This window comes from Simochromis diagramma, unplaced genomic scaffold, assembly GCF_900408965.1.
Source record: "Simochromis diagramma unplaced genomic scaffold, fSimDia1.1 OVJJ01000656.1, whole genome shotgun sequence".
NCBI lineage: Eukaryota > Metazoa > Chordata > Actinopteri > Cichliformes > Cichlidae > Simochromis > Simochromis diagramma.
In genome coordinates this window covers 2,780,094-2,794,686 of record NW_024387038.1, presented here as the reverse complement: position 1 = coordinate 2,794,686, position 14,593 = coordinate 2,780,094, and positions in this window count along the sequence as shown.

The following is a 14,593-nucleotide window of genomic DNA, read 5'->3' as shown; positions in this document are numbered from 1 at the left end:
AGACTGGAGCAGATCACTCTGAAAGATGATTCAGCATCCACTATTGTCCACTTGGGCTTCCTGATTGAGAAGATAAAGGAGCAAGGAGACACAGAGAAGGTCCAGAAACTGGAGGAGATGAAAAGGTGAGTGGATGAAGGAGCCAAAGCACATGTTGGTACGAGCTTCAACAAACTCCATCAGCTATCAGAAACATTGGGAGATCCTTCCCCTGCTGTCAAACAAGTCAAGAAGCATCAGGCAGCCCTGATACTCTCTATACTACATGTTCAGATGTACACCACATGTTTGTTTGTTTTTGCTAACAGATGGCACATTACTATTAAAAAACACTGATTACTTATTGATTACTGATCAGCACTGACATCTCTACTCAGAGAGAAGTTCCAGTGCCTCAGTGTTTATGTCAGGAAGAGCAGTTTTATGCATCTGACATCAAATCTGTACCAAATACAACATGTGGCTCCATCTGTTTGTCACGGTCCTGGGTCATGTGACCCAGCATTTTGAGTTTATTGTTGTATTTGTGATTTCTTTAGTTTAGGTTTTTCTATGTATTCTTAGTTATGAGTCTGTTCTAGTATATTACCTGGTCTGTCTTGTCCTCAGTGTTTCAGTATGTCTGTGTCTAAAGCTCCCTTTTCAAGAAATTATTTTCTGCCTGGTCTTGTGTCTCTGTGTTTCTGTAACATCATTCAGAACTTGATAACAAGCTGACATTTTCCTCCTGACACCAACGATCAGCTCAACAGACCCTCATTTTACCTGCATATGTCTGCTCACCTGTCAGCTGGTTAACACCTTCTGCTGATTGGGGAAACACTCAGGTTACCTGGTGATAGTCACAGTTTAATGTGGGCAGCTGCTGTTCAATATAACATCGTCACAATATTGTGCACAAAATAAGTAAATGTAGTTTGTTTCCTGAGCTTAGAGCTGCTGGAACTTGTGTTTCCCTCCGAGTGACTGATTCGAGTCGAAGACGATAAACAGGATTTAAAATGAGGAGCAATGGACACTGAGCAGCCTACAAGAAACACATGATTTCATCCAGGTTCCATAAACTTGTATCCAATCTGACTCATCTAATGCTAAGTGCTTTATTTATCAGTGTGAGACGTGTACTAGTACGTTTCTGCCAGACAATCATTGTACTAAAATGAAGGTAAAGATGATAAGTGTATTTATTGTTTGAGGTGTCTGTAGTGAATTGCTAAATGACTCATTGTCAGAATTAAATTCCCAGCACCCTGAACTCATTTATTATTTTAAGGTATAATAAAACATTACAAACACACAGTGGTGACGTTTGATATTGCCCAGAACACCTGAGATTGATTATTTAAGATGATTTATTTTTCACAATATCCACCAACTGTGTGCGACCATCACCACTTAATCTGAGTTAATTGAAATAATTGTTATCTGAAGAACATAATGATGTGTGTCTGCATTTGCACTGGCACAAACTGGAAAGCTTTTTTTGCCAATGTCTTTAATCAAATATCAGATACACTCACAAACGGAGACGAACGTTCAGTAAAAATGAGGAATCTGCAGATCCAACATCTGGAACACAGAGAGTGAAAAACATGAATAAATGTAGCCAGTTCACATAAAAACCAGTTAATATGGAACACTGGTTTGTCTGGTGTGGCAGCTTTTTACTAGTTGATAATTCATTGACAACCAAAACTAAATGAATACTGGCACAAACTGACTCTGAGGCTGTTTCTCAATATGTGTACTTGTGTTCTCGTGGGCTTGTGATACATCATCAGTTACAGACCAAGTACCCATCAAGCCAAGTACACTCAAAATTCCCAGATGTGGTCTCGCTCCTCCTTTTTTATCGAGCATGCATCGGTGGCTTGTGTGGACTTGGTACAGCTAAATATCCCAGAATGCATTTTGTCCAAAACTCAGACGCGTCAATGGTGGAGGACCGCAGCTAAAAACGTTTAAATATTACTCTTTCTGGGTCACAAAATAAACTTTGAAAATATTTCCAGGCGAGAATGTAGCTGTGTAAACTTCAAACATCTGCTCGATTTATCAAGACACCACATATTTGCAAATATGCTCTGATTTTTTCAGAGGCGTCTGTTACCCACCAGCGCAATAGCTAGCCGGGGTTCAAGCTTCACTAGAGCCAGTGGGAACAGCGAACTCCCAGCACATCGTTTTCAAATACCCACAGTCTTTGGCTACTCAGGTTAAACATGACATATAAGTCACTAAGATAACTTAAAATGTTACTGTTTGGTTTATTTCAGAGTTTGATTTGTTCCTGAGTAAATTGGTTTGTTCAGCTTCATAACTGGACTGTTTTATTTAGTACTGACATCTTACTTGGAGAGCTGTGACTATATTTTGAGTTTCAACCATCATATCCCCTGATGTAAAAGATAAAGATAAGATAAGATAAAGAAGAACTTTATTGTCATTGTAGCTACACAACGAAATTTGTTTGGTATCTCACAGAGGCCAGCAGCAATAAAACAAGAAGCAGCATATTAACATAATAACCATAGTAAACGTTGTGAAAGTATAAAATATAAAGTAAAAAGAAGGCACTTAGCACAGTAAATAAAAATATAATAGTATTTACACTATGGTAGTTGAGCCCAAACATGAATGTCCCATAAAGTGTCTGAGATAATAAGTATAAGAGTATTTACAATGTGGTAATTTAGGGCAAACATTAATTGCCAGTAAATGACTTTGTATATTAGCAGCAGACATGACATGGGGTAAAGAAGAGAGAGGGAGAGTTAGCTATTGTGTGTTGGGGGAGGGGTGACACAGGCTACAGCTAGGGTTGCCAACTCACTGAAAAATAAATAAGGGACACCTCGTGGCCAGGGCCGGGCAACCCAGTTCACACTTCCCAGTGCCGTGAATTTTGTAGTTCTTTTTTTTGTGTGTGAAATTATTTTTTAACCATTTGACTTGAATTTGATTTAAGCAGATGCATATTCTTTGTGATATGATCATATGGGAAACAAATGATCATTTAGCCATTTATTTTTAGCCTCAAAATGACAACATTAACACAATAAAACAGGTCTCTTTCTTAAACAGAAGCCTGTTATGCTTAACTTCTGAGAATATAAGTAAGTCTTTCTTTAAAAAAACTCTGTCCTGCTTAACTTAAAATTATGAACATGGTAATAAATCCGGTCAATTTCTAGCAAACCAGCTAAAAATAAATAAATAAAAAACAACTATATGTGCTGTTCAAGATTCATCTGGGAACACAATATATGAACCGATACAAATAAACAACATTTTCAGGGATTTCTATAAAACGTTGTATTCACCACAAATAAACCCATCTAAAAAAGAAATTGATCAGTTTTTGGACAACATAACTCTTCCAAAATTATTGGACACTCAAGCAATGGCACTGGATTCACCACTGACACCAGGTGAACTCCAGGAAGCTCTGATAAGTATGCCCAATAATAAGGCTCCAGGTCCAGATGGCTTTCCTGCAGAATTCTACAAAGAATTCTGGTCGATTCTAGCACCAGTTTTCTACAGAACGTTGTTGGAAATTAAAGAAAAGGGCAGACTTCCTTCAAATATGAATTCTGCAAACATTAATCTTCTGCTAAAACCAGACAAAGACCCTGTATATCCCTCAAGCTATCGTCCAATATCCCTTATAAATGTAGACCTTAAAATAATCTGCAAAGCTCTCTCAAAGAGACTGGAGAAAATAACCCCCCTCTTAATTCATCCTGACCAAACTGGTTTCATAAAAGGTAGGCACTCATCAACAAATACACGTAGATTACTTAATTTGATAGACTACTCATACAGTAAAAACCTAGAAACTACAATATTCTCTTTAGACGCAGAAAAAACATTTGACAGAGTTAACTGGAAATTTCTATTTGCAACTTTACACAAATTTGGTTTTGGATCCTCTTTCATAAACTGGTTAAAAATATTATATAATTCCCCAACAGCTTGTGTCAGAACAAATGACCAGACATCCTCCAGCTTCTGTCTCTTGAGGGGCACCAGGCAGGGATGCCCACTCTCCCCTTCACTGTTTGCAATTTTTATTGAACCACTAGCAGCAGCAATTAGACAGAATTCAGTAATTAAGGGCATAAAATGCAAGAACTTGGAACATAAAATCTGCCTTTATGCGGATGATGTGTTACTCTTTCTCCAAAATTCACAAACCAATATCTCTGGGGTGATTGAATTGATAAACTCTTTTGCAAGAATATCAGATTACTCAATTAACTGGTCAAAATCTACAGTCCTACCGATTAATTGCTGCTTCCATAATTCCTCTTCTACACCACTGCAATCGGGAAATATAAAATATTTAGGTATTAATATTTCTCCCAAGCTTGCAGATCTAACTAAATTAAACCATATCCCACTTTTAAAGAAGGTAGAAGGCGATCTGGCTAGATGGAAATGTCTACCCATATCACTCATGGGAAGGGTTGCCGCTATAAAAATGATGGTCTTACCAAAAATAAATGATTTATTCTCAATGATCCCAACTAAACCGCCACAAGATTGGTTCAGATCTCTAGATTCGTGTATGTCCAAATTCCTTTGGAAAAATAAGCCCCCACGTACAAGCTTAAAAACACTACAAAAGACCAAGGATAAAGGAGGACTAGAACTGCCTAACTTTCAGCACTACTTCTTAGCCAACAGGCTTCAGTTTATCTCAGGATGGCTAAAACATACCCTCTTAGGCTACGTTCACACTGCAGGCGAAAGCGCATCAAATCCGATTTTTTTGACCCTATGCGACCCATCTATCCGATCATGGTATGACAGTGTGAACGGTGCAAATCCGATATTTTCAAATCCGATCTGGGTCACTTTCGTATGTGGTACTGAATCCGATACATATCCGATGTTTTAGAAAGCGACTGCTGTTTGAACGGTCAGGTCGCATTAAATCCGTCTTTTACGTCACCGACACAAGACAGACGCCAATTATCAGCGCCAGAGAAGCGCCCAAGAAGACATCGCGAACGCTTCTCCGGCCATCCAGCGTAGATATCAGTGAAACTGTTGGGAAGACAACATTGGAGAAACGTGAACATTTTATTTGTACTGTATAATCTGCAGATTCTGACAGAAATCTGCAGCTATCCTTTGAAGCACCGCTGCTCTAAAACAGCAATAAGGATAATTATTAGGTTATTTACATTATTATGTAAATAACAAAATAACTTAAAGCAAAAATTGGGAAACGTAAAGTCCGAACTCTTTATATTAAGGGCCATCTGTCAAACAATACTGTTTGCTCTGGGTCTAAACAGAGCGCGTCGTGTGTGAAGTCTTCTTTTGCGCATGCGAGCCGCTTTGAGCGTTCACACTAGAGCGCGTTTGCTGTCGCACTTTATTTGTAGGGTGAACGAGCAGACAAAAAAATCGGATTTGATCAAAAAATCGGAATTGAGCATTAAGACCTGCAGTGTGAACGTAGCTTTAGATGAACCTTGGCTAGATGTAGAACAAGCACTTTGCGATCATCTAGAGATTTCAGACCTACCATTTATCAGCTCAAACATCAAACGACATGAATGCTTTAAAAGCATCAACATCAGCTCTTCTCTGACAGCATGGTGGGAGTTTCTAAAATTGACAGCGTCTTCATTAATCCCATGCAAACGTACACCTATCTGGAACAACCCTGACATATTACAAAACAATAATATGATAAACTTCTCAGATTGGAGTGGTAAAGGAATCAAATATTCAGAACATATACTAGAAGGAACAGAATTTATTTCATTTGACGGACTAGTTACACAATATGGGATCAACAAGAAAAGATTTTTAGAATATCAACAAATTAAATCCATAGTAAAAAAGAAATTTAAACCGGGTCAAGTTGAACTACAAACACCACCAAGTGTGGTTCAATTTCTTACTCTTAAAACCCCCAAATTACTATCCAAAATATACAGAATGCTTTCTGAAACAGATGAATCAATATCACTTCCTATTGCAAAATGGGAAGCGGATTTATCAGTTAACTTAGACCTAAACCTCTGGTCTCAGATTTGCTTAAAAACCTTTCATCTAATCAGAAATCCCAGTCTTCAATTAATTCAATACAAAATACTACATAGAGTGCACTATACAGGTCATCGGATGTTCAAGATGGGCTTTACGTCTACCAACAACTGCTCACACTGTCAAACCAATTCACCGGACAATTATATCCACGCTCTTTGGTTCTGTCCACCAGTTCAGAAGTTTTGGCGCGAGATATGTGAAGACTTATCGAAGTGTCTGAAATGTAACATTCCAACTTCCCCCTTAGTGTGTTTGTTGGGCAGCTTAGATAATGTCACTTCAGAAAAGAATATCGCCCATATGGTTTTCACTGCCCTATGCATAGCCAAGAAAACAGTCCTCATGAACTGGAAAAATAAAAATAATCTTAATTCTAACCAATATAGAAATTATCTATTAGATTACATTCGTCTTGATACAGCCTCTGCCACCACATCAGATCAATTGCTCTGGGCTCCTTTGATCAGCTTCATCACCTAGTGGGGGTGGGGGGTCATAGTTTGGTCCCGCCTTCACTGTTGTGATTGGTGTGGCGGTAGGGACAGGCTTAGGACGTCGGGGGGTTCCCCGGAGGCATCTTCCTCGGGGGGCTCAACTCGGGGTAGCGGTCATGGCCAATTAGGGGCTCTTATGTGACAGTTTCCTCGTGGCTGCGTGTAGCGGGGCTAGGGTCTGGAATGTGGGGCCTCCCGGCTGCTGCGGAGTCGGGGCGGTCTGCTTCTCCCCACTGCAGGGAAAAGGGTAAGACCACCTGGGTCTGGGTGCAGTTCCCCCCTCCAGGGGCAAGGGTACCTAGACCCAGTTCGTAGGGTACGCTTGGGGAGTGTGATTGTGTGTACAGCATCTCTTTATGTCTGTCTCCACGTTGGTTGAGTGTGGAGTAAGTGTATATGAGAGCATGAGGGTGGGAATGGATGTTTGTGTCTGTGTGTGCCTGTATGTCTGTGTCTATATGTCAGGTTGGGTATCAGACGCCACCTCTCTGGGGACATCTCAAGCCCTCCAAGGTCTGGAGGCCTATCTTCCCCCACCACCACTTCCCCTGCCAGTGGCGGACTCCCTCAGACATCGGTGCGTTGGTGGTTCTTTGTGTCCGGGGATGGGCGTCCAGGTACACACCGGCTCACTCCTTGGCGGCCACTTATCGGGGCCTGGAACGTTGGGCTTGCTCGGGCCACTTCAGGGGTGGAGTGCCCCCAGTCTCTCGGCCTGGGGCTCGGTCACTCAGGCACGGCTGGCTGCCGGCGGAGCTCACAGGGCGCGTCACTGCAACCCCCCCTGGCTTCTGCTCCGCGGCTGCTGAGTGAGCCTTCATCTGGGACTCTCCTCAGCTCTTACTGGGACAGTGGCGCGGCTGCCCCTCTGTTGGTCTTCCTTGGTCTCTTGTGTTCTGGGGGCCTTTGGATGTCTGGAGTTTTGATCTCCTCCATACCTGCTTCATGCCCTGGAGGACGGGGCAGTGGCTCCCCCACACCCTCTAGCAGATCATTACATGAAGGAACCTTTTAAAAACAAGCGCGTCCATGCTCACAGGTGTACACACGGGTGATCACACCCACAAACTACACCCTTTTTGGCTCCTACCTCAAAGCACACTGTGTTCTGTTGATCTTGCGTGCTGCACGGTAATGTTTAGTATTTGGTATTTACTGTCATATTCCCATATATCATTGTGATGTTGTTTATTCTATTGCTCTCGTTTTCTTCTGCTTGTTTTCTTTTCTTCTTTCTCAACAGGTGATCCAGGTGATCGATATATGCATTTTTTTTCTTCTTTCTTTCTTTCTCCCCTTCTTTTCCCCAGTCAAGTCTGTCCCGTATTCAGCAAATGAAAATAAAATAAACAATAAAAGGTGAATCAAATGGACCATAACGGCAAGGCTGGGATGGTCAATTTGGTAACGTAAATCCGTTGGGCATCTTTCTTTGCCTTTAGACAATAATTCTGATGGCAAAAGAGCCAAACGGGAAAGGCAAAAAAATAAAAAAATAAAAAAAATAAAAAAAAATATTTAGGTATTAATGTCTCTCCTAAACTTTCAGAATTAACTAAATTAAACCACATCCCACTTTTAAAGACAGTAGAAGGCGACGTGGCTAGATGGAAATCTTTACCCATATCACTCATGGGAAGGGAGTCGTCGCTATAAAAAACGATGGTCTTGCCAAAAATAAACTATTTATTTTCAATGATCCCAAATAAGCCATCACAAGACTGGTTCAGATCTCTAGACTTGTATATTTCTAAATTCCTTTGGAAAGATAAACCCCCACGTATCAGCTTAAAAACACTACAAAGGACCAAGGATAAAGGAGGATTACATCTGCCTAACTTTAATCACTATTTTTTAGCCAAAAGGCTTCAGTTCATCTCTAGATGGTTTAAACACACCCTCTTAGATGAACCTTGGATACATGTAGAACAGGCACTATGTAATAACCTAGAAATTTCAGACCTACCATTTATCAGCTCAAACATCAAACGACATGAATGCTTTAACAGCATCAATATTAGCTCTTCTCTGACAGCATGGTGGGAGTTTCTAAAAATCAGAATCAGAATCAGAATCAGAATCAGAAAGGGGTTTATTGCCAGATGTTGAGCAGGTTTACAACATTAGGAAATTGCTGCGGTGCTTCAGTGCAAACATACTGTCATATAACGCTTAAATAAACATAAAATTAAGAATTAAAAGTGCTAAGTAGATAGATAGATATATACATGATATATACATGAGTGCAGGTGGTGATCAGTGCCAAACATGGAATGATGCAATGAACAAATGACAGAGTCTTCATTAATCCCATGCAAACGTACACCTACCTGGAACAATCCGGACATATTACAAAACAATAATATGATAAACTTTCCAGATTGGAGTTGCAAAGCTCCAAAAAGCTCTCCAGAGAGTGATCCGTACAGCAGAACGCTGCTGCAGGATTGCTCTCCCCCCGCTTCAGGACACCTACACCAGGAGATGCCGGACTAGAGCAGCGCAGATACTGAAGGACCCGTCCCATCCTGGCAACAAACTGTTCCAACTTCTGCAATCTGGTAGAAGGTTCCGCATCTTCCGGGCAAGGACAGAGAGACTCAAGAGGAGCTTCTATCCCCAAGCCATCCGTGCCCTAAACACACACACCCGCCCTCTCACATCATCTATAATTGACTGAGACAGGACTCTTCCAGACACTAAACCAAGGCACAATGTACATTTCAATTCCTTTAATTTTAAATATGTTTATATTGTCTATCCTGTAAAATAGTCAGATATCTATTCATATTAATGTACATAATTCACCTGCTTGCTGCTACTACTGCACATTCACCCAGTGTATATACTATATGTCTGTATATATATATATATATATATAATGTTCTTCCTCTACACCCCCCCCCCACCCCCACCCCCCCAATTTTTGCACATGTCGAGGAGCGTGTCAGGTTACATTTCACTGTGTGTTATACTTGTATAACTATGCATGTGACAAATAATAAAGAACCTTGAACCTTGAACCTTGAGTTGTGCCGGGAGTTGTGCCGTTCTCTGCGGCTTCAGTGACCCTCGAGCTCTCGACTAGCTATCGAGTTGGTGGGTAACAGACGTCTCCGAAAACGTCGAAGCACTTTTGCAAATATGCGATATCTTGATAAACCGAGCAGATATTGGAAGTTTACACACCCACATTTTCGCCTGAAAATATGTTAAAAGTTTATTTTGTGACCCAGGAAGATTAATAAGAGTAATTTTAAAACTTAAATGCGGTCGCCATTACTGGAAACTGGAGTTTGGCTGGGCCGCACTATGAATTCTGGGATATGGTGGGCAACGAAGGACACACCCGACCCATCCTTCAAATTCGGGGAAAAGGAGGACGCATTTGTCGGCTGCATTCGGAGGAATTTGGACGGCCTTCGATGCGTCGCTGTGACGTAATCGGTCTACAAATGTGTCCTCAGGAGGACGCAGCCCATGAATTTGTACACACCGAGCCTGCGTGCTGGTAGCACCTTAGCCACAGCTCGGGTGTGGAGGAGAAGCTGAAAAAGAAGGTTTTCTAGTTTGTAAGGAGGAAAAAACTGAGAGGACTAAGTGAGTTCTGTCTGTAACTATTACAACACTCTCACCACATTTGTTAACAATTCTCTCAACAAATGTGTTTTTCCTCGTTCTTTGTTATCCAGCTGAGACTTTGGGTATAAATGTGTCATAAACAGGATAAAGCAGTGCAGGTTCAATGTAATCAAACCTCAGACTGAGTTCAAAATCATCACCTGTTCCTGATACCACATCAGCACCAGAACCATGATGTGTTTACTCACATTTAAAAAGGTGGAGGGCAGTGTGAATGGACTGTTGTCATTGGTCTGAATGTGCCTCTATAAACATGTGCTTTTCATTATTGATGTTTTCCTATTGAAGAGAAAATGAGACTTAACAAAATCCTTCTGACTGTTGTTGGAGCAGGTTGGGTCCTGGGTTTGAGTCCCCCACTGAACCACAGTGGCTTCTAGCTTTCTTTCACAGTGTGTAGAACAACAAATAAAACCAAATCACAAAAAAACACATCAAACGTGGAGGGTTTAACCAAGGATGGGGAAGCAGACTCGGCCCCAAACATCTGGATATATGGATGGTTACCACAGCAACCACAGCAGTGTGCTCTCAGTATATTTAGTTGTATAAAGGTGTTTGTGGTGTGTTGCAGCTGAAGCAGCCTCATGTATGTTGACACAGGGAGAAAATAGTGTGAGGACACTGTTCACAGCAGTCACAGCTCGCTGCCTTCAACAGTCTCTTCCTTCCTTGTTTGGATGTCACTGATATCATCTCCTGCTCTCACACTGACCACCTGTTGGAGCTAACATGCTAACATGGAAGCAGCAGGTATGCCACCTGTGGCAGCTGAGATCATGTGATCTGAGTGTTTGAACCACACGTTGGAGCAGCGTTTCCAAACATCTGCAATTCAGAAGCTCCAAAGTGTGGAAACGTCACTGTGGAGTGTCTCATCGCTATCTAAGAGATTTTCTTGCCTCTGCAAAGCAAAACTTGCAAACAGCACCATAGTTTGTCAATCCCAACCAATCAGAACGCTCCTTATGTCACGTCACATGACTCGTGTGTTTTCCTCTTTGATTAGCACCCAAAGAACTAAAGAAAGGCTAAAAGGACGTTCAGCCAATCAAATCCCTCCTAGGAACAGGAAGTCTAGAGAGGAAATGGAGCAGAGTGTCATGGTCCTGGGCCATGTTGGCCCAGTATTCTTAGTTTCCTGTATTTTTGTATTTCGTTCCTTATTTAGGCCATGTTTCCTGAGTTGCCCTGTTGTGTTGTTCCATAAGTGTTTTCCATTCGTGACTCTTACCCCCTGTGTGCCCCTCTGTGTATTTATGAGCCCTCGTCCCTCTTTGTGTTTATTCCCTGTTTCCCCTGCCCGTTATGTCTATGTTGTCCCTGTGCTCTCTCTCTCCTCCGGTCTGAACCCCCGTGCACTTCCTGTTTTACTTTGTGCCTCTCGCGCCTGTATACGTCATGTTACGTTCACCCCGCCCTGTCTCGTTATGGTTATCTGTGTCAGCCGTGTCCCCGTGTGTGCCCACTTCCCTCGTTAACCCTCTGTGTATTTATGTCTGCATCTCCCTCAGTTCTGTGTCGCGTTCTCCCTCATGCTGTGTGTGTTTCTCCCTGTGTTTCTTGGCGAGCTTTGTATTTAGTTTTCCCAGTTGAGTTTTGTATTTCCTGCTATCTGCCTCTCCAGTATTAAAGCTGTGATTTTGAGTTCATCCCCTGAGTCTGTGAGTTTTGCATTTTGGGTCCTCATCCTGCCTGCCACACAGCGATCCATGACACAGAGAAGGAGAATCACTAGTTTAAATGTCTGAGTTTTAAACTGGTGACCCTCTAAAGAGGCTTTTATTGACTCTTTCTGTGTTCTTTACAGCTTTTTTCACCATTTAAACTGTTTAATATCAGATTTAGAAATAACTTTTGGACAGTTTTTCTACATTTGCACTAAAATGTGACATAAGTAATGACTTTCTGACTTTACGTTGGACTAATCTAACGACTCAGCCTGGCTATGTTGGACTGGGTGTGGAAGCAGCTCCCAGTTTGAGTTCAGGAGACAGACACCCTCTCTACTTTGAAGATCAGCTTCAAACTTTCCTTTTTGATAAAGCTTATAGTTACAGCTGGATCAGGTGACCCTGAACCATCCCTTAGTTATGCTGCTGTAGGCTCAGGCTGTTGGTGGACTTCCCATGATGCTCTGCTTTCTTCTCCCCTCTTTTCACTCCTGATGCTTTTATATGTCACTACTGCATGTCCTTAACTTTTGTCTTCTGTCTCCTTAGTTTGTGTTTTGTTCTTGTCTCTCTGAGCTCATCTCTTCTCTTTCCCCTCACCCTGCAACCAGTCATGGTAGATGCTCCTCCTGGAGCCTGTTTTCACTGGGAGGATCTTTGTGTCAAAGGGAGTTCTTCTTCCCACCATCACCAAGTGCTGCTCACAGTAGATTGTCTGATGGTTGGGGCTTTCTCTCTAACATTGGAGGCTGTTACCTTACACTGTTAAACAGCTTCAGATGACTGTTGTTGTCTGTTGGGTATTGTCACTTATAAATAAAGTTAGATTGAATGGATGTAAATGGATAGATGTTATTGTGACAAAGAGAAAACGATTGTTGACAGATAGATTGTTGTTTTGTGTGTCTGCAGTCTGTCAGGCTGTCTGATCACAGAGGAAGGCTGTACTTCTCTGGCCTCAGCTCTGAGCTCCAACCCTTCCCATCTGAGAGAGCTGGACCTGAGTTACAATCATCCAGGTGACTCAGGAATGAGGCTGCTGTCGGCTGGACTCAAGGAACCAGGCTGGAGACTGGAGACTCTCAGGTATGAAGAATGTCTGATAGAGGAGGAAGAGCTGGAAACATTTCCTGTGTCTTTCACTCACTTCCTGTTTGTTTCCTGCAGATGAGACATAAACAATCATACATGCAGGAATATTTTCAGGGACAGACACACTAGTCTAGCTGGATAGTACGTGGATATTTATGTAGGGGTCTCCAAGGAGTCTGTTTGCAGGAACATCTAGGTCACAGGTGTACCTGAGATAGATGCCAGTGTACCTAATAAGGTGTCAGGTAACATTTGGAAATGGAAGCTTAAATAATGACAAACTCTACATTCAGAGCTGAATTCACAATAAATTTGTTCTCAAGTGCACATTTTTCTGTTATTGTTCTCAAACAACAGAATGAGAATGAAATATTGATTCTAACAGGGCCATAAACGGCATTAGCTTTGCAGCATTAGCTTATCAGAGTTTCCAAAAATCCTTAGCAGAGCAAAGTGGCCTACTTAGCAATAGCTGCTGAAGTTGTAGAAAGCAAGGGAAACAGTATTAGCATTAGCTGCTAATGGCAGCTTACTTAGCATAAATTCTTCACATCTTTATAATGCAAGGGAAAGAAGTCACTCATGGAAGCCTATTTAGCATTAACGTCTTACATCATTATAACACAAGAGAAAAGGGTATTAGCGTTAGCTACTAATACTTATTCACCTCAAATTAGCTTTAGCTGCTCATATTGTTATAAAGAAAGAGAAAACGGTATTAGCATTAGCTGCTAATAATTATTCCCCCCTAATAAGAATAAGCCGCTAAAAGCAGCCTACTTAGCATTAACTCCTCACATCGTTGTTACCCAACGGAAAAGAGTATTAGTATTAGCTACTATCATTTTTAATAAGTAAGAGAAAACAGTGTTAGCATTATTGAATAATGCTAATTCACACTAAAATAGATTTGGCTATTTACAACACCGTACTTAGAATTAGCCGCTCACATTGTTAAAAAGTAAGGGAAAACAGTATTAGCATTAGCACATAATGCTAATTCATGCCAAAGTAGCATTAGCTGCTCACATTGTTAAAAGGGAAGGGAAAGGGAAGGGAAAACAATATTAGCATTAGCTGCTAATAATTATTCACCTAATTAGAGTTAGCCCCTAATGGCAGCCTACTTAGCATTAACTCCTGACATCGTTATAATGCAGGGGAAAAGGGTTACCATTATCGGATAATGCTAATTCACATCAAATTAGCAATAGTTAATAATGGTAGACTTCGTATCATTAGCTGCTGTCATTCTTACAAAGCAAAGGAAAACAATATGAGCATTAGCTGCTAATGCTTTTTCATCTAAAATTAGAATTAACCAATAATGGCGTTCTATTTAGCATTAACTCTTCACATCGCAGGGGAAAAGTTAAAATTGAATGAAAAAAAGTGTTCACATTACCTACTCATATTGTTAAAAAGTAAGAAAAAATATTGTTGGCATTAACGGATAATGCTAATTCACCTCAAATTAGTATTAGCTAATAACGGTAACCTACTTAGCATTAGCTGGTCACATTGTTATAAAGCAAGAAAATATGGTATTAGCATTAGATGCCAATTCCTATTCACCTAAAATTAGCATTAGCCACTAATGGCAGTCTACTTAGCATTAAC